Here is a 21,961-nt window from a genome sequence, read left to right on the forward strand (position 1 = left end):
ATGTGCTAAACAACTTCCTGTATGACACTGCAAACAAGGCTTGTAGATACTTTTCTATATCTCTCCCAAAACTTGAGTTTGAGTGGTGTCAGTTCTTTTTCACATTCGATTTTGTGCTGATAACTCTGTTTATGTCTTGATGTATCAAATACACATGGAGTTTTTCTGCCCTTAAGGTTCATAAGTGATAATCCACATGATCTGCTGCTATTACATTGAGTTTGCTACCAGAGCACTTAACTGGTCTTAGGAGTGTGTTTAGTACTTTTATAGGCAATTGGTCTTAGACTACCAAGGCATAATGTTAGAAATTATAAAGCAGAGAAATTCTTGAGGCATCAGGAAATAGAATGTAGACTTTCTTTGCAAATTTTTTTATATAAAATGACCTTCTATGATGGGGCTACAGAACAGGGGTAGAGCAGATGATGTCATCTACCTGGACTTGTGCAAAGCGTTCAACACTGTCCCACATGACATTCTTGTCTCTAAATTGGAGAGACATCAATTTGATGGATGGACCACTCGGTGGATAAAGAACTGGCTGGATGGCCGCACACAGAGTTGTGGTCAATGGCTCAATGTCCGGCTGGAGACCAGTAACGAGTGGTGTCCCTCAGGGATTGGTGTTGGGACCGGTCTTGTTTAACATCTTTGTCAGTGACATGGACAGTGGGATCGAGTGTGCCCTCAGCAAGTTTGCTGATGACACCAAGCTGGGTGGTTCAGTTGATACACTGGAGGGAAGGAATGCCATCCAGAGAGACCTTGACACTCTTGTGAGGTGGGCTGATGCCAACCTCATGAAGTTTAACCATGGCAAGTGCAAGGTCCTACACCTGGGTCGGAGCAATCCCAGGCACAGCTACAGGTTGGGCAGAGAAGAGATTCAGAGCAGCCCTGCAGAGAAGGACTTGGGGGTGTTGGTCAATGAGAAAATGAACATGAGCCAGCTTCAGTGTGTGCTTGCAGCCCAGAAAGCAACCATATCCTGGGCTGCATCAAAAGGAGCGTGACCAGCAGGTCAAAGGAGGTGATCCTGCCCCTCTACTCTGCTCTTTGACACCTTACCTGGAGCATTGTGTGCAGTTCTGGTGTCCTCAACATAAAAAGGACATGGAACTGTTGGAATAAGTCCAGAGGAGGCCACGAGGATGATCAGGGGACTGGAGCACCTCCCGTATGAAGATAGGCTGAGAAAGTTGGGGCTGTTCAGCCTGGAGAAGAGAAGGCTGCATGGAGACCTCATAGCAGCCATCCAGTATCTGAAGGGGGCCTATAGGGATGCTGGGGAGGGACTCTTCATTATGGACTGCAGTGACAGTAGAAGGGCTAATGGGTTAAAACTTAAACAGGGGAAGTTTAGATTGGATATAAGGAGGGAATTCTTTCCTGTTAGGGTGGTGAGGCACTGGAATGGGTTGCCCAGGGAAGTTGTGAATGCTCCATCCCTGGCAGTGTTCAAGACCAGGTTGGATGAGGCATTGGGTGACCTGGTTTTGTGTGAGGTGTCCTTGCCCATGGCAGGAGGGTTGGAACTTGATGATCTTAAGGTCCTTTCCAACCCTAACTATTCTATGATTCTATGATTCAAAAAGTATTCCATAGATAGGGCGCCTGGATTTAAAATTAAAAAAAAGTCAATCCCACTGGAAAAACACCCAAACCACCCCACCACATGAAGCAAAACAAAAACTACCCCAAACCAAAACCCCTGTGAAAACAGCAAAACACCCCTGTGACCATAGTTACTTTTACATACAATATTCTGGCCTGGGATTTCCTTTCCTCCATATTTTTTTTCACTTTATTTTCTCTTTTACTGCCACACATTGACTTGTTTTTGGACTGGTAAATATGGGAGTGATCTGGCTTCTATTAGGTAGTAAAATATGTAAACTGAATGCCTGTTCTGTGAGACTGAATGATTGACTGATACCCTTCATGAAAGGTTGGCGCCATTCCTGGAACTGCTCAGTGATTTGATTGTGCTCATTTGCAGAGTAAAGCACTATGAGGCATAAAATATGTCCCCTTGGAAATTAATTTGGTCTTGACTGTCCAATCTATAGTCAGGCAAAAACCTCTGAAACCTGTGTCATACTTGCTTGTCTTGCATACGTAAGAGTGGGATAACTGTTCTACAAATATCCTTTCTCTACTGGTGCTTCATAATCTTACTGCATTTTTTGTTTTGCCAATGTAGCAATGTCTTGTTTTACACAGTAATTTGAAATTAAAGTAAAATCAAAAACCCAACCTGCAAAACATTGGTTATAATTAAGACCAAACAGCCTATATTATTTAGCCTTCTATGTAAACAGAACGGAGCTTTCTGGAATTGAATATCAATTGTAAGTACCAATGCATCCCTTTTCAACCCTGCTTCTGTTCAGAGCCTTATCATAAGGATAAGAATCAATGGTCTCCACTGGGACAAGGATGCCTCATTTCATGTCTAATATCTACTTCAAGACATTGCCTATGAAGCTATTTGAAATTATCAATGTACATATTCACATTTGCTTCAGAATTCATGAAAACTGAACTTGTTTTATGTTAGTGTCATTGGCTGCCTTTCTGTGTCACAAAGGCATCGTTTTGCTTCAACAAAGATTTTTTTTTAATGGTAAATTAGCTTGTGGTAGAGGAATTCTTCCCTTACAGGAACACCTCCTTAGAGTCTGTGATTAAACAGTGAAGTTTCAAAAGTAAATGTGTATCTATCAGTGGGTGATAAGTAGCTGTAACCATTAGTGAATGTAAGGTAGAATATGATATTGCATTTCACTGCTTGTTCTGGTAAATGAACAGTAAAAGCTTAATTGCCCAAATGCATAGACACCATGAGCATGCTCACACACAGAAAATCTAAGAATAAAGTTAGTCTACAGCTAACTTCAAGATGAAGCTGTTTGCCTCTGGTTTTCTTCCTGTTTTTACTAGAGAAGACTTCAGGAACTCCATAAGAAATAATGAGATTATAGTTAAACTTCAGAGGACTCTACGCACTGTTCAAATGCTTCATCCTTTGATGACTATCTTCAAAGCAGCAGTGGCATCCTCATCTCAGAAGAGGCTTTACGATGTCATTTTTTAAGCAGTGATCAGGTTGTTTGTTTAGTTTTTTTTGATATGCTGGCCAAGCAGTGATTCTAAATGCAGTCATTTGAGATTACAAGCCTCATATCAAACCACTTTTGAAGTCTTCCCATTGTTTTCATTGACTATGGGATTAAACCATTTATCAGGCATTATTCATTCATCCTTAAATCATATTGTTGACTTCTGCCTTCTAGACTGCACTTTTAAGTTCCTGCTTTTGCTGTGTCTGCCTTTTCCTCACGTTTTTCTATCTATTCTTTCCTTCTGCCAGCCTCTTGCCACTGCAGGCACTTCCAGGGAAAAGCTTAAAGACTCCTCTTTTCCATTTGCTAGCACTCTTCTACCTTATTTCAAATGGGTTTGATAGATAGCTAACTTTCAGATAGCTTGCTAACAAACTTTGAATCTGACCTTTCAGAAGTATGAGAGCCAGCATGCTGCTTATTGCTAGATATCCTTGTATTGAATTGGTGACAGGCTTTGATCACACAACAAGGATCACACAAATACAGTGTCTAGAATGTATCTTTAGACTGGAACATTAGATGTCTTGCTTTCACTACATTTTCCAAGGCCTTTGTACTCTGCTCTCAACAGAGAGTAAAAAATAATTGCCATTCCCCTAAGTGTAAAATGTTTTGCAAGAAACCAATATCATTAAGTGCTTGTTTTGCTGGCATAGTGATGTTTTTCTGGCACTTTTCAAGATGCTGGAAGTGTTATTTTGAACACGGGTATATACATATGTGCTCACTTAAGTACTAGAGTGCAGAGAGACATAACACTGGAGTGTGTAAAGTAACTTTAAGAAAAAATGAAAACTGAAAAACTATAGCTATATAGCAGTTCAATTTCCTACTAACTTACTGTAACCCTGAAACTAACTCATTAAGAAATCTTTTACCTTATCAAAAAAGCAATACTTTTCTTTTGCCATTTCAATCAATTTCAAATGTAAATCATCGCAGTTCCTGCTCTTGCAGTCACATATGCTAAAACGTCTTATCTCTTAAACACTCAGTTGTGAATTGTTTTTTTCTTTCTATTGTTTTTTCATAGAATCATAAATGGGTGTCAGCACAGATTACCTTGGGTGCAGCTACCAGCAAAGTAGGTCTGAAGTACAAAAAGGTCAGATCTGATGTGTTAATTACACCTTTTTAAATTTAGGTAGTAATAAAAGTTAGATAAACTTTATGTGCAGTTATAAATGAATCTGAACCAGAGCCTAGCAATTATGAGTAAGGATTTTGACCAGGAAAGTAATCTCAAACTGAAGCATTGTGTGAAAACAGTTATTTTTAAATTCCTTTTAATCTTGGTCATTAACAAAAATAGATTTCCTTTTTATCCCTTCCTCCTTACAAACCTGTTCTCCTTGACTGTTTGGGGGTTTATTAAGATTTTTAGGCAGTTTTAAGGATTTACTGAGTGCAGAAGCTAAATCATATAGCTGGGAAGGGGTTTTATTAGATTTTACACAAAACAATAAAAATTTGCCTATTCATATTCAAGTCTTTCCCCTCAATCCATTTCTACCTGTCCTGTATTTGAACCTCCTGTTCTATCTCGGTACCTATTCCTGAGACTACTGATCACAACTCAAATTTCAGGATTCTGCACTTTGAGGGGAAAGTATACGTTTGAATTTACAAATGTGGGTTCTTTCCCTGTATTTTCTTTGGGTCAGTGAAAGAGTCTGAATAGAATGCTTGACTCAGAAGATTTGAAAGGAATTGAGTTTCAGTGGATAGATGAGACTTGGCCAGGCTATCAGCTACAGATACAAGTGCTCATTCTGTTCTCCGTCAGGAAAAGAAACTGGATGGCAGCATTCAGAAGTAATTTTTCTTTGTTGATATGAAGAAGTATGTGGCAATCTGTCAAGGGCAAGCTTGTAGAAATCAAGTAGTTAGGTTGAAGGATATTACCAGAAAAATCATTATTTAACAAAAAAATGCATTAAGCTTTAAGATATAAAAATTATCACATAATCCTATTGTTGTTAGTAGATCATTTAAAACAGCCTGTGTAGTATCTGAGGCTGCAGCAACAGCAAGATCATGTTTTTATTTCCACTCTTCAGTAGTAAATAGTCATTAAAGCCAAGCAATGCTAGAAGGTTTTGACTACTTTTTGCATCAAATGTAAAGAAGAAAACACTAGAAGGTTACTAGACTAAACCTGACTCACAAGAAAACATTTGCTTCCTAGCAAGGGTTCTTACAGAAGAAAAAGATGAAGGAAAGGATGAATATCTGTCAGGTCTGCAGAAAGCTGATAGGAAGCTGTCAGGACAAAGAGATGGCTTTTTCAGGAGAATGCAAGACTGAAACTTGGATAGGACCAAGGTGTAACTTTTATGTCAAATACCATTCCATAGCATGTTCTGTTTTATTAACTTTTTTCTCAGTTTTTTAATGCCACATGTAACTTTTGCAATTTTTTTTTTAAAAAGCACTCTTTGCAGTTCATGTGACAAACTATCGTGTATAGTGGGAAAATGGAATCTTAAGGGCTACCGTACTGAAAAATGGAATATTCAGTCACTATGAGATAAGCAGTTGTGATGTATGTAGCAGTGGGAGGGGAGAAATAAGGATAAGAAAAATACACAATCTGCACTACTCATTTGTACCTTAAACTTTCTGTAATCCAACTACATAGTGCAATGAAGTTGCAACTGGATGGTAGCTTCTGCATCTACAGCTGGAATTTCCAGTGGATGCCACCTTCTGCATCTACAGCTGTAATTTCAAACGGATGCCAAGAAAGAACATTTCAAGGCTGTTTTGTTGGAGAACTTTAAAGATTGTGATAGAAATATGAAAATAAGAAGAGACAATGAGAAACAACTTGACCCTAAAGAAGTCATCAGTCTGTTGCAGTAGAACTACGAAACACTTTGATCTAGAAAAGCAGTTGTAAGCAGCAGCTGTTGAGCACATTAATAAAGAAAATAAACTGTTTCAAGTGTTACTTTAACTTAGTTATTTTGTTGATACTAATGATTGCTATTACTGATAGCTCATGAAATCAGGCCTAATGAATTAAAAAAAAATTTAAAAAAAAACCTTTGAAAGCAGAATTCTAAAACTTTTTAAAGGGGAAAAGAATTCCTTCACACAGCCTTTCTCACTGTTGATTTCTGATGCAGACTCAAAACAAACTTAAAAAAAACCTAAAATGCCTTTTGAAAAAATAGAGTCCTTGACTCCTGGTGTAAGGCCAGCAACTCTCATGTCTGTTGTGAGATAATTAACTCTCTAATACCTGGAATTAATATAATACTTTGCAAAGTATGCACTTACAAGAACAGATGGGGGGGATTAAATGGTGGTTTATTATTCAGTCCCCTAACACCAAATACCATTGTTTGATTTTAATTTAGTAATGTTGGAGCTGTTGTGTTTGTATGTGTTCAAATTTTAATTACAATCATTTCCCATGTCTGATATTTTCTTAATTTTTAATACGTCTGATTAGTGCTTCAGGGCCTCCTACCTCACTTTCACCATACAAATGAGGTTTAAACCCTTCAAGGGTTACATTATTCATTTTTTTGATTGTTAAGGGACTCTGTTCTTTTTTATTGTGTTCATTAGAGAGTACATTGCTTTGAATCTTTACTAAAAATTCTTTAAGATAGTGAAGGCTATGCATGTTCAAACCTTGTGCAGGATTTCATGCTACTTGCTTCTGAGCTCTGCTTCAGAAAATTTGTGGTTTTCAGTATCTGATTTGCTGACTCACAAGCTAATACTCGTGTCTGATTTCTAAATGTTACTATTCTGGTCATCATTAGATACTAAAATTATGGTACTTTGCAATGTATAGTTTTCCAAAAAATCTAGGACCTTTGAAAATCAAGCTGTGAGGGTGTAATCTTAAAGGGATGTTTTGGAGTTCCATGTTTGTAGCCTGAATATATGAAATGATATTAATAATTATATTTTAGCGGCATTAATATGTGGTGACATAACAAACCTAGCTTGGGGAGGACATATTACATGCTCTGCAGCTTCTTATGAAACTTTTAGTAGAGGGACAAACTAAACCACTGTCCAGAAGTTAATCTCCTGACAGTCTCTAAATTTCATTGAATGAGTGAGTTGGATCAATTTGGCTCTCAACACATAATTTGTAGCTAATCATTTCAGAAAATCTTGAATATATTGCTTCTCTATTGTTGGTGACTTTTTTTCCATGTGTTTTTATACTTGTTTCTCATACTGCAGAAGAGGTCAGTGCTTTGTTACTGTGTTTAGAGACAAGTGTTCTGTTACCTGCCTATGATGTTTATCACTGGTACTGGACCTTGTGGTTAACATTGTCAGGACAAGTTCAAGGTTTGGGCCACTTAATTTACTCAGTAGTTTGTAATATTCTGCTTCCCAGCACTACCTGTATGGGCATTGATGCTGTTTGGTCCTGTTGGTTTAGGTCTCTGAATACTGTACAGTACATCTTTAGTCTTTCCCAAAGAGAGCTCTTGCAATACATTAGTCTAATCCAACCAAAATCTGCAAGTACAAGAGAGTTCTTCAGATAATTCTTGAGAATTGGTATACTTATCTAATTAAACAGATTCTGGTTAAGGATTAAATGAGCAAATTTTTATTAAAAATATAGAATTAAGTAAAACTATGTTTTTAATTTCAAAAACTTTGAAATTAAACTTAATTATTGCAATAAGGACTAGCTGAGAAATTAAAAAGTAGCAAACTGGTGAAATGGCTCACACTTTCTAAATGGACTTAATTTGAACAATACTTACTTGGAATATATGTAGTTCTAAAACTCTAGAACAAAGGTAACTAAAGGGTTCCTATGTTTGTTTCTATGCAGTTTGCATTTCACAAAATATTTAACTCCTACTGTGGTGTTTGCTAACATAATTCTGTTTGGCTATATAGGTACCCTTATCTGATTATTGCTGTAATGAATTGATCAGTGGTTGAATACAGTTTTCAAATGTGATGAAGTGTAATCTCCAGGCTACTTGACAATGCATAATTTGCCTTAAGTATGATCAAAGTGCCTTTCATTTTAAGTTATAACCTCGTTAAATGTTTAGAACAATTTGAATTAGATTGGTGAAAAGAACAGAGGAAATAAAAAAGATTATTCATCAGTAATGTTTTTCAACTTAACCCTATCCTCTAAGGTTTCATTAAATAAATGGTAGTCATCTGTTGACCAGATATCTCATGAAAGCACTGGTCAGAAATGGTTTATTTTAGGATGCTAGAAAACAATTCCTACGTTTCTTGTGGAAGCTGTCAGTTACCATAAATCAGCGAGATGTATCATGTCCTGAAATAAGTCTTCCTGCACAGCTATTATGACTCAAATAGGGGACCAAAAAATGCCCCTCTGTGCAACCTTTCACTGCATAACATGTCAGCAGCTGGAAAAATGCCGATCTTGTGGAAAAATCCAAAACACAAAGAATCAAAATTGGCAATAAAAAGTCACATAGCCTTTATGAAGCACAGGAGTATACAGTACAGGGTAGTGGGTAAATGAAAGTAGACATTTGACCAAATTATGGCTTTTTAGTTTCTTATTTCGATGTCCTATTTTTCAACAATCTACATCACTTAATCCACTATTTCTGCTTTCTTGCCCTCTTCCCCCAACCCTATTTTAACATTTTATTGGACAAAGCCAAATATTTTCAGTGAGCAGTCAGTATTGTAGTTTTTGTCACATTGCTATGCCTGACGTTTTGTTGCCTTCATTTTTAAAATCATTTTTTTCTGCTGAATCACGTCATACCATAAATTCTACTTGCCATTGCTCTTTATTTCCACTCAAGGTAAATTTCCATTTTTAATGTTTTCTGCCTCTTTTTCCTGTGCTTGCAGTTAGAAGATTTTCTTGAACCAGGTCACTTGCATTGTGTTAAAATTCTGGAAAAGCATGTAAGCCCCTTTGAACAGGCAGATCTTGACCTAGTGCATGGGTACTAGGTGGCTATACTGGATGGCTCAAATAGAGGGATTCCTGCCAAAGCCCAAGCCTAGAAAGTGAGCTTTCAGCTCACCTTGGAGTGGGAAATGTACATTGTAGGCAAGATCATAACATAAAGATTTAAGGTAGCTACTGTAATGTAATCAGATAAGGCTAAGTTTGGCTTAGCATGATCTCTGTCCCATTTACTGTGTCAGATTGTTGATACCATTTCTTAAGGGTGAGTTTAAGACTGTAGTAATTTAATTACATGGCACCTGGAATTGGAATCGGAATTTTCAGCATTCTTTAGAGAGAAAATTGAAGGGTCAGACTTTGAAAAAGTCTCATGCTCTGTCTCTCTCCTAGTCTTAAAATCCTTAATGACAAGAAGCTGAGCTTAGCTGATAATCTGCTGATGTATTCAGGTGCTAAAATAAGAGCTAAACTCCTTTGAAAATCTGGTCATAATACCAACACCATGAGAGCTACTTATGTATTTAAAAGACTTAAAAGTCCAGGAATAGAGAGCTGTGGATTGTTTTGAAGGAAAATGGTAGAAACTATGATATTTGCCCTGTTAAGTGACGTGTTCAGCTTAGTTTTAAAGGGAGGAAAATTGCCTAGACTCTCTAGTGTTTATTTAGTATCTGTGCAATCTAGGGATTCTTCTTGGACTTCCCTTTAGGTGCTTAGGAATTTCCTACCCATAGGCTCAGTTCTGTGCTACAAGAACAGGTAAAATACTTGTGCTTATTTTCTGGCAGAACACTTAGCACTGGAAGATATGAATTATTTGCTGGCTTGCCTTGACACAGTTGTTCAAATTGTTCAATGCTACTGAACACTGGTCATCTTGTTTACACCTACATATCTGTTAGGGTAAATATGTTTTAATCTGACAAAAAATGAAAAGAAATTACATGAAATTTTAGTATTGAAACCTATTTTAGGTAAGAAGTGATCGAAGGCTTTTAGCTGTCAAATATCTCTGCATACTTCTTTAAAACACTTAATTTTGAATCTTGTCAGCCAGATAATCTTTCTTAAAATAGATGTTGGCTAGCTCTGTACATTTCAGTGTAGCTGTTTCTAATTTACATTGTTGTGAGGCAAATCTAACCTAGTAGTTGTTGTCATAGTCTCAACTACACCTGCAAAACCAGTGATCCTACTTTCTGAATTGGAAGATATTTAATATGGCTCACAATGCCTTTGGAGAGACTTGCAATTTAGTCAATATTTTATTATTTGCTAAAACTCATGCCACAAAGTGAAGCAATTATAGAATATAATAGAAATAAATACTGGTTCATAATCTAAGACATAATCTATGTTGGCCTTTAAGTACAGCACTTCAAATGTGACTTAGTTGTGATACATCCTTGAATTTAAACTGCACTGAATTAGTGCACACACTAACTGGAAATGTTCAACAAAACAAAGAGTATTTGGTATATATACAACTGACTGGAGAACAGTAGATCTGTTTTGTGGAAGACTTTATTTTTCACATGTATTTTCTTTGAGAGACCCAAGTGTGTTGAAACTCTCTGGGAAAGAAAATGGTGTTCTGGTTTGAAGCTGTTCACTTGGCAGCCTGCCTAGGAGCTGTCAATGTCAGGAGCTCATGCTTAGCCTTCCAGGTCATCCAGGCTTTCAGCCCACCAGGTGAGCTGCGAGGAGTTAAACAAGCAAGATAGTGAAAGGAACAGAAAGAGGTTTTGCATAGAAAAATGGTTTGGCACATGAATCTGGAAACATTACTTATGATCTGTCAAACACTGCCGAAATTAAACTGTTTAATGTGACATTTCAATTTAAATAACTCAGTAAATGCCATAGAGTAATTTTTTTTTTCCAGACACCTTTGATTTTAGTTTCATCTTGTACTGGGGAAAACTATAGAAGTGTTATAGTTGTACTGCATTGATGCAGTTTAGGCCTAGATGGAATAGCTTTTGATTTGTGGATTAGATCTGCTTGTAGAAGTAGACCAGGAAAAGTGTTTGCTATTCACACACTGTACTTTTACAGCATATACAGAGAGGCGTAGCAGCAAACCAAAATCCTCATCTGTGCTTACATCCTACTTTTACAGTAAAGCTGTGCATCTTTGGTACTGTGCGCAGAGTAGTTGGTACAGATACATGGATAATGGAAGACCACTGCTCTCTATCAAGTGATGTCCAAGATTTTGCCAGATCATTATCAGAAGGAAAGCTGAAACTTGTTACTTGGTTTGTAGGAGCCTGAAGACAGCTTTTCTCTTGCATGCCGATTTCTTCTAGATGAGTGCTTGAATTCCCTCCTATCCTGGTAGCTGATAGGATGATGGAGAAAGAGCACAAAGGATGACAGGTAGTAAGGCAAAAGGAAGACAACTATGGTGGGGATGTTGCTGGAGATGAATAAAATTGTGACACCATTGGGAATTTGATTTTTTAAAATTGTCACTTTGTTTAAAACTCTGAGATTTTAAGAAATGGCATTAGAAGGAATAAAAAGGACTGAATTGGTGTGGTATGGTGAAATGCAAATGAACAAGGAAGTAAATGATAGTTATAATGTTTGCTCCATAAACACTGTTATTAATCACTGTACCTACCTGTGTATTTTGCATTAAAATGGCTCATTAATGAGTAACTAGTTGACACAATGTGCATTTAGGGGAGGGCAAAGGGACATTAACCATTTGTAATAAGGCTGTGAATCCAGACTGGGTTCCTCAGCATGATAACTAATTGTTTAGACTGCTGGGCAAACATTCAAATTGCAGATCACAAAAAGACTGCATGGTTAAGTATATTTCAGTAAAGTAAGCCTGAAAAATAGAAGAGTAGTAGACTTTTAGCAGTAGAGAAGTATTTTTTTATCACATAAACAGAGTTTGGGGGTTTATAATGCATTGATGAGGTTGAGATAATGGTGATTGCATTCAGTAAATAAAAGAAAAATTAATTCCCCCAGCAGTCATTTCAAGACCTTCTGCTAATACTGGAATATATATACACATTTTAGGAAGATTAAAACTATAAAAAAAGTTAATCAACTTGCATTAATCATAGTCAGAGAGAAACTCTATTCACAATTGTAAGAATGAAAGTATGCATCACAAACCATAATCAGTGTGGTTTAACTTACTTTGCAGAGTTGGCCTTTGATTTAATATATCAGTTAATTAGGTAAAATAATTACAACTTTGTGTTAAATAGATATTCTAGGCATATGGTAGATGTTAATGGGAAAATGTGAAAATGAATAACCATACTGTAGACACTACTCCTGCTCAGAGCCAATATGAGATAGAATGTTAGCCAGTTACTTTATTGGGCCCTTAAGTATTGTCATTTTTTTTTCCTTTCAAGCTTGTTGACATTTTGTCTCAAGTCTGACCAGATTATATGTTGTGTTTCATAAAAATACATGTCAAAGAACTAAGCTATAGTCAAGTGTATAAAAAGAACAATTTTTTGTGTTGGTCTTAATTTCAGTAGTTGATTAAACAAGAGCAGACCTATGGTAAAGAAAAAATGTGGATTCATTAGCATCACCACATGGTACATAGGGTAGAATTTTGCTGAAAGGGAGCAGAATTGAGAAAATATTTATTCTCTTTGGGCAGCTTAGGTTTGAAAGCAGAAAATTAGGGAACTGCCTGCCTTCAAGATCTAGAGTTTTTTGGATTTTAAAAGGAATGTATCTGCTTCTGGTGTCATAATACCATATTTTGTCAAAAGGAAACCTACAGCTCCTTTTAATGCTTTCTTTGTTGCCTGCTTAAGCCTCATTAAACAGTCAGCTATTTGGATCTAATCTTCCCAGAATGAATTCCTGGCTCTGTTGGTCTTAATTTGCAAGACTGTCATCCTTCAAAAGAGGCAGTGCTTCTTCCCAAATATGTCACAACATTATTATATGATTTCTACAGCACTTATAAAGCCATATTGCTTTACGTTTTTACATGGATAGAGCAAAAAGAACCAGGACAGCCTTTGTAGGAAGTATAATTTGCAGAACTAGCTGCTCTGCCATGTGTGCAATTCCCACTCAGTAATCAATTTTCGTGTGTAGGACATTTCACTTGTTGACCCTTTTTACTCTTGATTGAGTTTCTCATCTCTTAGCTCAGAGTCCTGAGCAGAGTCTTTGTGCACTTTATTGGTGGTGGTTTCCTTCAGAAATCTCATTACCATGTCCAGAGGAAGTAGTGTTTTTGTTGATGAAACACTTTTCAATATTTTCCTTAGGTTCATAACTCAGTGCTGAAGATACGTTACTTGTATGAATTCAACAAGTGGTTGGTATGCCTGGTAAATGTACCAAATACTCTGTGACAAGTAGATGGTCACTTGGATTATAGCGCTGATCTTTTGTGCACTTATGTCTCTTATACTGTTTATCCTGTTAGTATATGTGGTAGATGCACCCACCCTAACAAAGACTTGATACAAGCACATGAATATTTCCCACACATCTCTAATCACGCAGACATGGTGGTGGCCTGCAGGTACAAAGGTGAGGAATTGAGGTCCTCAGCCAGTGTGGGTCTACATGACCATATTTGACCACAGATCAGATTCAAACTGGGTATAAACAGAGCCCCGCTGGAGAGCCATTTTGAATTGGTCCTCCTTGGAGCAGCAGGTCTGCAGTCAGAGACTCTACATTTGGGCTAGGACACCACCCAAGGTAACTCATCAAGTTTGATAGCTGTCCCTTTATTAAAGTGAGTGATCATTTTGAATTGTTGGCCATACACCTTAGGAATTAATCCTTAAATTGCCAGTGAAGTGATGAATCCATGTGACATCCTGAATCTGTAGTTGATGTTGGTGCAGCTTTAACTGAGTTTGAACAGTAATTTTATTTTGTTGCCATTTATTGATTCTGTGACAGTGTGTGCTGGGGATCATGTACGTAACAAGCTTGTGTTACCCTGTATCTAGTTCTAGTTCTTTTTTTTTTCTTTATCAAAAGCAGGATCTGTTATTATTTTTATTAAGATGAATCCTGCCTGCCTAGACGTTGTATTTGCAAATTCTGTAGATCTTAAGAGTTCTCAACCTGTCAAGTTCTTTGCAAGCACTTTGAATATAAATCTGATAAGCACTAAAGTATAGCTCCAACTTTTAAGTATAGCACAAAGTGTTTATTTCAACAGGAAAAATATACAGCTATGGTGGCTTATACTAATAGTATAAGACATCTAGGCAGACTGTGTAGATTTACTAGCCCAGAGGTCTTGAAAACAGAGTTCTCGGGTACATTTGGTTGTCTAATGGAATAATCTTTATGTTACTGCGTAGATGTATTTTGCATAAAGTAGGTGACTTCTTTTTACTGTATTAAGACAGGTAAATGGAAAATATATTCTAATCCAGCTAAGAGAAAAAGTGTGGGTTTTTTTTTTTTTAAATTAGGAATCTCTTCCAAGGTGGCAATAAAAATTATTTATTTTTATGGTTCCTGAAATAGCTCAATAGACCAACAATTTTTTTTAGTATTGAAAATAATTGGTAGTGAAGGCAGGAGAAGCATGTTTTAGTTCAGACTTTAAAAAAAAAAAACACAACAAATCAATATCTGTCATAGTATAAAGAAGGTGGAGAATTTTATTTCCTTATATATTATATATGTGCGTATTGAAAAAGAGGATTTTTCTCTATTGTCAGTACTTCATAAAGCTTCTGTTTGACTGAAGTTCTTTTCAATCTATTCCTTAGTATAAACTAAGTGATGCTATGCTTAATATAAAACACCTTTTTAAAAAAGGTATTTCCTTGTTGTGCAGTAATACTGTCAGTGCTAACTGCTTAAAATAAAGACCAAAGTGTAGAAATTATTTTACTTTAAACATAATGGTTCATGTTCTTGGGTTTTTCCTCATGTTTGTACTTATTTTTAATAAAAATATAATATATATAATATAATTTAAAGATTCAGAATTTAAAAGTATATCAACCAATATAAAACTTTGTTGAAATTGAGAGTTGAGAACTGAATTGGGTCCTTATTCTTCAGTTCAATCTGTATTTACCTCTTCAAATTTGATACCATAAAAAATGTTGACATGTTCTGGTGAACCATGAAGCAATATTTCACTGCCCTGGCTATGCTGTTGCTGATACAGGCCAGGTTGCTGTTGGCCTTCTTGGCTGCCTGGGCACAAGCTGGCTTATGTTCAGCTCTGCCAGTCAGCACTCCCAGGTCCTCTTCCTCTAAGCAGCTTTACAGCCACTCTCCCCAGAGCCTGGAGCATTGCAGGGTATTGTTGTGACCCAAATTCAGGATGCGGCACTTTGCCTTGTTGGACCTCATACCACTAGCCGCAGCCCATCAATCCAGCCTGTCTAGATCCCTCTGCAGAGAATTCCTATCTTTCAGCAGATCAACACTCCCAGCCAACTTGGTACTGTCTGTAAACTTACTGAAGGTGTACTTGATCCCCTCATCCAGATCATTGATGAAGATATTAAACAGCAGTGGCCCTAAAACTGAGCCCTGAGGGACACCACTAGTGACCTGTCACCAGCTAGAAGTGATGCCATTTCCCAGCACTCTTTGGGCTTGGCCACCCAGCCGCTTTCCAACCCAGCAAAGAATCTACCTAATCAGACAAAGAGCAGCCAATTTCCCCAGAAGAATGCTGTGAGAGACAGTGTCCACAGCTTTATGGATCTGTCTGAACCTAATTAGTGCCTGCCTAACGAGGAGGCACCAAAGTACCTCCTGGGAGTTGTGTAGGTGTGTCATGCCCTCCTTTCCCATGTTTTTCCTGGATGTCCTACATTCTTTAAGCATACTGCAGTTTTCCTTTGGCTAACAACAACAGCAGATTCCATGCATATTGTCTGCCCCAGAGACAGAGAGCAGGTCTCAATAGAAAGAACAGCTCTGCTAGCTGTTGGCTATAGGGGAGCAGCATATGTTAAAAGGCAAAGTATGTATGGAAGTACATTTTTAGCAGTTTGGTTTCATGTGCCAGGTTTCTCTTTCACTCACTTCACTCCCTCCCAAGAATCAAGCAGGGAAATCCTGTTTGAAAATAATTTTTGATTACTTGAGAATAGTTCTTAATTACTTCCCTTCTGTGTAGATCATACTGCTTAGGTGAAATTAAAAACATTCCTTGGGTGAAATATGTGCATTATTCAATTAAAAACTCAGCATAAGGTATCCACCTTGTGTTAGTGCCAGCTACTTATACTTCCAGCTACTGAATTGACAAAATAAGTATTCTTCCTGGTTTAAATCAAGATTCACTAATCCTAAACAGATAGAATACAAGTGTTTTAGAGAGAATATCAATAAGCCTGATAAGTTACTAAGATTCTAGCTGGATCCTGGTGTTTTGACTGTTTAGCTTTTTTCTTTTTCATAAAGTACTAATATTTCAGCACCTACAAGTTTCTTTTGTTGAATGTAATTGTGGTACTTGTGATTCTTTATTAGAAGGATTTCATTGCTTTGTAATCCCTATTTTGTAACTTTAATTTTTTTATCAATATTAAATTATTTTTTGCTACATTTCAGATTTTGAGTCATAAATTTTAGTGAATTCATGCAATGATTATTTTTAAAGAAACCAGGCTGAAACAGCAAAAATACTTGCAGTTGTCAGCTGCATTGGTTTCCTAGAAATGTAGGAATTTGCCCTTCTCTAAAGGAAGGAGGAAAGAAAAAAAGGAAAGCCAAACAAACACCAGCACCCCTCCGTCACTGCATAGTTAGTAATTTAGAAGTGGACATGGTTTTCCATGCCTAAAATTTAAAGAGGCTTTTCTTCACTAAAACATCAGAGGGACAACAGTGTCAACTACAGGTTTTATAAGGACAATAATACATTAATGATGGTGTGGTTAATTTAAATGAATACATATGATAACAAGATAGTGAAAGAAAATCACTGAAATAGTGGGGAACATAGAGCATAAAAAGGAAAAACCATGTATATAATTCATAATTGGCATGTTTTTTGGGAAGCCTAAGAATTTGCATTTTTGGGCTGTCTGAAATGAGATTTGAAAGATCTGAGACTAGTAAACTTGAGCCATAAAATAAATTAATTAGATTAGAGATTAAGGGGTGATCATGCAAAGAGACTAATGAGGAGTAGAGTTTGTAACTAGGCCAGATATTCACACTGGTATATTTAGGTTATGGACAAGTTTTAAAGCTAAGAACAGCTGCAAAGAATGGGGGATAAGTATCCCAATAGTATAGGGGTTAATCTCTCACCTGAGACAGCTCTGATTCCAAAGTTATTTGGTAAAAAATGTATGTAGGAGATTGTCTTGGGACACAAAACATTGCAAATTTCCTTTTGATGTGAATAGAGAATAGCATCATTAACTATATCAAAAGTATTTTTGCAGTGTATTAAGCATAATACTCTCCAAAATGTTACAACCAAACATCTTTGGTTGAAGATAACATTTTTCATATAATTACGTATGTTTGCCATTCTTTGGAATGGATATTACTTATTTTAGTATGACCTTGAGAAACTAAAAGGTATGAGCAAACTAAGTAGGATTAAATTTTCTCTGTAGGGATAGATGATGTATTTAGATCAGAATAAAATAACTAGGAAAAACCTATTACATTTCTGCATTTATTAAAATTATTTTAATTTTGTCTGGAGCTCTCTGATGTTAAGTACTAACTAACAAATAAAGCAATGAAAATAATAAATATGTCTAAATGAGAAGAAATTTAATAGGAATTAAAGGAATATGTTTCAGAGACATAAAAGAGAGCTTAGAGTGTAAATGATTGATTAAAAGGGAAGTTTTATGACCCATCACTTGAAAGTGAGCAATGTAGGTGTTCTTATCACCAGGCTGATATTCTGATGTTAACACAATTGTAATAATGAACTTATATTAACAATTTTATATTCCTGTGTAGTCAGGATTTTAATTCTTTATGTTGATAAACAAAATACTACAGCAAATTGTATAAATATTTAAGTGTTTTCTATTCCCAATTTTTATAATCATTAGTTCTCTCTTGTCTAACCAGGAGCCTTTTGTTAATGCAAATTAGGTCAGAAAAAGAAATATCAAGTGGAATTAAAATAAGTGGCTGGAAGAAAATGTATTGGAAAAAGAAAATGGTGAAAAGATAGGTTAAAAGAAAAGCATTCATATCTGCCATAAGAATCCAAGAAAAACCTACTGAAGCAGATCGATTGAAGGAAAGAAAAAGGAGACATTTATGTGACAATTAAAATAATCATGAGGAAAAGAGTTTTGTGCCTTGGAATTAGTGGTGAAAGGAAGGTAAGGAACTCTGTTTGGTATGTAATAACAATTCATACAGTCTTCTACATTAATCTGTTTCAGGTAGTTCCCTTATACTGCATCTCCAGAGCAGTCCTCTGCAGCATGAAGATATATACTCGAAAAGAAAACTAGAGCACAAAAAGGAATAGATCAGAAGGAAGGGAAGCCTTAAAACCTTAAAAAAAAATCAAAGCCCCCAAATACCCATGTGATGAAAATATATAAGGCAGTAAATAATGACAGGGAAAATAAGACCCCTCTTAGAATTATTTTGAAAAATATCTTCCCTTAATATGAGTAAACCCTTCCTGCAAAGCCTGAAGAATGATTTAAGAAAAATAGATATGAAATCAATATTTAATTTCACAGACAGACATAGGCACAGGAAGTCTCTTCTTTAAGATAGTTTTCAAAGCAGCAAAAAAATAAAATCTGTAATTGAAAAATGTATATACATCTCTTCAGTCTTTTTAGGCTTGGTTTAAAGTACTTTTTGCAGGTTTAATTAGTGAGATTGAAGAAAAACTCAAGACCATTTTGCCTGCTCCCTAGGGGCAGTCTGGGAAATGTCCAGTGTCCAGTAGAATGCAACCACTGGACATTCCTCATCCATGTGTGGTTGTATTCCTTATCCATATGTGGATCAGGTGGGATTTCTTCTATTTAAGTGTAGTGCTTAAACATTAGGAAAGAAACCTTTTTCTGAGTGGTTTCTTTCCTAATTTCATGGCAAGATATGCAAATATTTTCCTTTGGTTTCAACAAAACCTCATGCTTAATAATTCAGTTTACAATACAGGCAAAGCTGCTCTCAGAGATGACTAGTTCTGGAGCAGGCACATTCCACGGAGGAGTGGGGAATTGTGGCATGCAAGAGGGGTTTCCTGAGCTGGAGAAGTGTGGGTTTGACAGTGTCAAATGCTTTGCAAAAGTCCAGGTAGATGATGTCTGTTGCTCTTCCCTTATCAAGCAGTGCTGTAACCCTGCTGTAGAAGACCACTGATTTTTTCAGGCATGATCTGCCCTTAATGAAGCCATGTTTGCTGTCACCAATCACCTCCTTATTTTCCATGTGCCTTAGAGTAGTTTCCAGTAGGATCTGCTCCGTGATCTTGTCAAGCACTGAGGTGGGACTGACTGGCCTGTAGCTCTCCTGGTCTTCCTCTTTTGTCCTTTAAAAAATACTTTTATTTCCTCTTATTCCAGAGGAATAATCTTATTACTATTAATATAATCTTATTATGATATTTCCTCTTTTCCAGTTAGTGGGAATTTTACCTGACTGTCATGACTTCTCAAATATGATGGATAGTGGCTTACCATCTGCCTTGATTAGAGTAAGCATCACTTAGCAACAACTAAAACATTGGTGTGTTATCAGCATTACTCTCAGACTAAAGCTAAAACACAGCACTGCACCAGGTACTAGGAAGGAGAAAATTGACTGTTACAGCTGAACCGAGGACAGGGCTTTAGCTTTCCTAACCTAATCCTTGGCTGCTTGGACAATTTCTCTGTATTCCTCCCAGGCTACCTGTCCTTGCTTCCACTTTCTGTAGGCAGCCTTTTTGCATTGGATATTGTCTATGGAAGTCCTAATCAAAAGGTATAATTACTTCTAGTCCTATGAGTGAGATTGAACTCTGAATACAAAAGACAAACAAAATGTAGTATTCCCTGTTTTAGCTCCACTGGAAAAAAAAGATAATGCTGGAGTTTTGCACATCAGTGGTTTATCTCAAATCCAAAGAATACCTCAGGAGCTAGTGTAAATCATAGCTGTTGATTGAAAGGTGTTGAGCTGCTATTTGGTTTGAGATAGGTTAAGCCTTGTTCGGCTAAGTGATAGTATGTGATAAAACTTTGCATCTACTGCTTTCTATCTGGCAAATTCTGCTTGAGTCTTGCAGGACTGGGCATCTTTTTAAACAGCAAAAATACAATAAATTAAAACACTACATACTTTCCCATCCACTTCTTCTGGAGTTAGAAGAAAATCTTCTGTGATTCTCAGCATTTTGCAGGACTTGGCCTTGAATGCAGAATGTGGCCTTTTGGCTTCTTACTGAAGTAGAGTGTGAGTTTGATAAATATGCTGAACTGGACTGAATATCTACTGAAGCATATTTTGAAGTACTTCTCCCCAAAATGTCATATATAAATAGAACTGCTTTAAAATGTTGCAGGCATCTAGTTTTGTAGAAGACCTTTTTTAGCCTCTCTTGTATGCTAAAATTATTGTAAACTATCTCTGTAGTTTCTGGATCATTAACCATTTTTCCTTAAGCAAACATATCCTTGTTCAGAGATTGCTTGGTGTACAATCTGGTTGCTCTCGTTGCTCATGGAAAGCATGTAATGCTTTCATGAGATTTGAAGTATCTGTTACCATACCATTATTATTACTGAGTCATAAGTTGTTTACTGTCTCCAGAAGATGCTCCCATTTTCTGTGTGTGAATAGGATTGAGCTGTTCTCTAGAATAAGAGCAGCTTCTGTATCTGGTAATGATATTAATGAGTAAATATCAGGAATTTACTGAAGAAGTCATTGAATCTGCATATAGAGTTTAACATTCAAGGATATTGTGGTAATATCAGACTTCACGTGGAATAAAAGTATTCTCTGAGATTACAGATGTTTTGGACTTGACAGAAAAAAAATGATTGGTTCAGCATAATTCTCATAATGCTGAGAGTTTTTCCCTTGGTCATTGCAAGGAAGTGTTTTTTGCAGGTGAAGTACAATGGCATACTTAAAAATGTAGCTCTTCTTTTAGAAAGTACGCCAGTTTTATCCACTGAAGAACTAAAGCAGTTTCATAAATATATTCCTGTATTTCAATTAGAAAAGGTTTATTCTCCTGGATGTGTAGTGCTCAGTTACAGGTACTGCAAATGGGATGAACTTACTGAGAAGGATAAATAGTAAACCAAAGAGTCTTCTAATGTGTGTTTTTAAGTATGTAAATGTAAATTGTGATTACTGTATTTAATTAAAAAAGTGTATACATGATAAATAATGCTAATGAATATTTTTGACTACATATCAGAGTTAAAGCTCATATCTAAATTCTTGTTTCTTGAAGCAGACATTTTTCTCAGATGTATTGATCTAAGCTCATGCTACATTGCAGTTCCTTAAAAGATATATTTATATCAAATTATCAAATTGCCACCTTTCACACCTGCTACATCATATGGGTAGTGAACAATGTGGTCTTTTTTTGCTTTTTGTTTCATCTGGATAGTGTTTCATACTTTCAGAGTTCAAATTTTTGACTTTTAAAGTATTAGCATTGATGAGGTATATATCATATTCTTATGTGTGGCTCACTGATCTGGTTTACTATTGATTAGTGAATATGAAGAGGAAATAGGTTTTAATTTGTTTGTCTTAGTTTCTGTACTTCAGTTTCTTTTGGCTAAATGGAGATATTAATTATCTTCATTGTAAAGTGTTTTATGAAATACTGACGATCAGTATTAATGATTAGAATTAGTGATTGCTAACACATCAGTGCATTTTTCTTTGCTTCTGTTAGCAAAAAGAATATTTTATTTTGTTTCCATTTTTAGTACGATGGCTGAACTATGATATTTTCAAAAAT

This window comes from Pezoporus wallicus, unplaced genomic scaffold (genome assembly GCF_028554395.1).
Source record: "Pezoporus wallicus isolate ANWC-B61680 ecotype Strahan unplaced genomic scaffold, APGP_CSIRO_Pwel_v1 contig_10431, whole genome shotgun sequence".
In the NCBI taxonomy this organism is placed as follows: Eukaryota; Metazoa; Chordata; class Aves; order Psittaciformes; family Psittacidae; genus Pezoporus; species Pezoporus wallicus.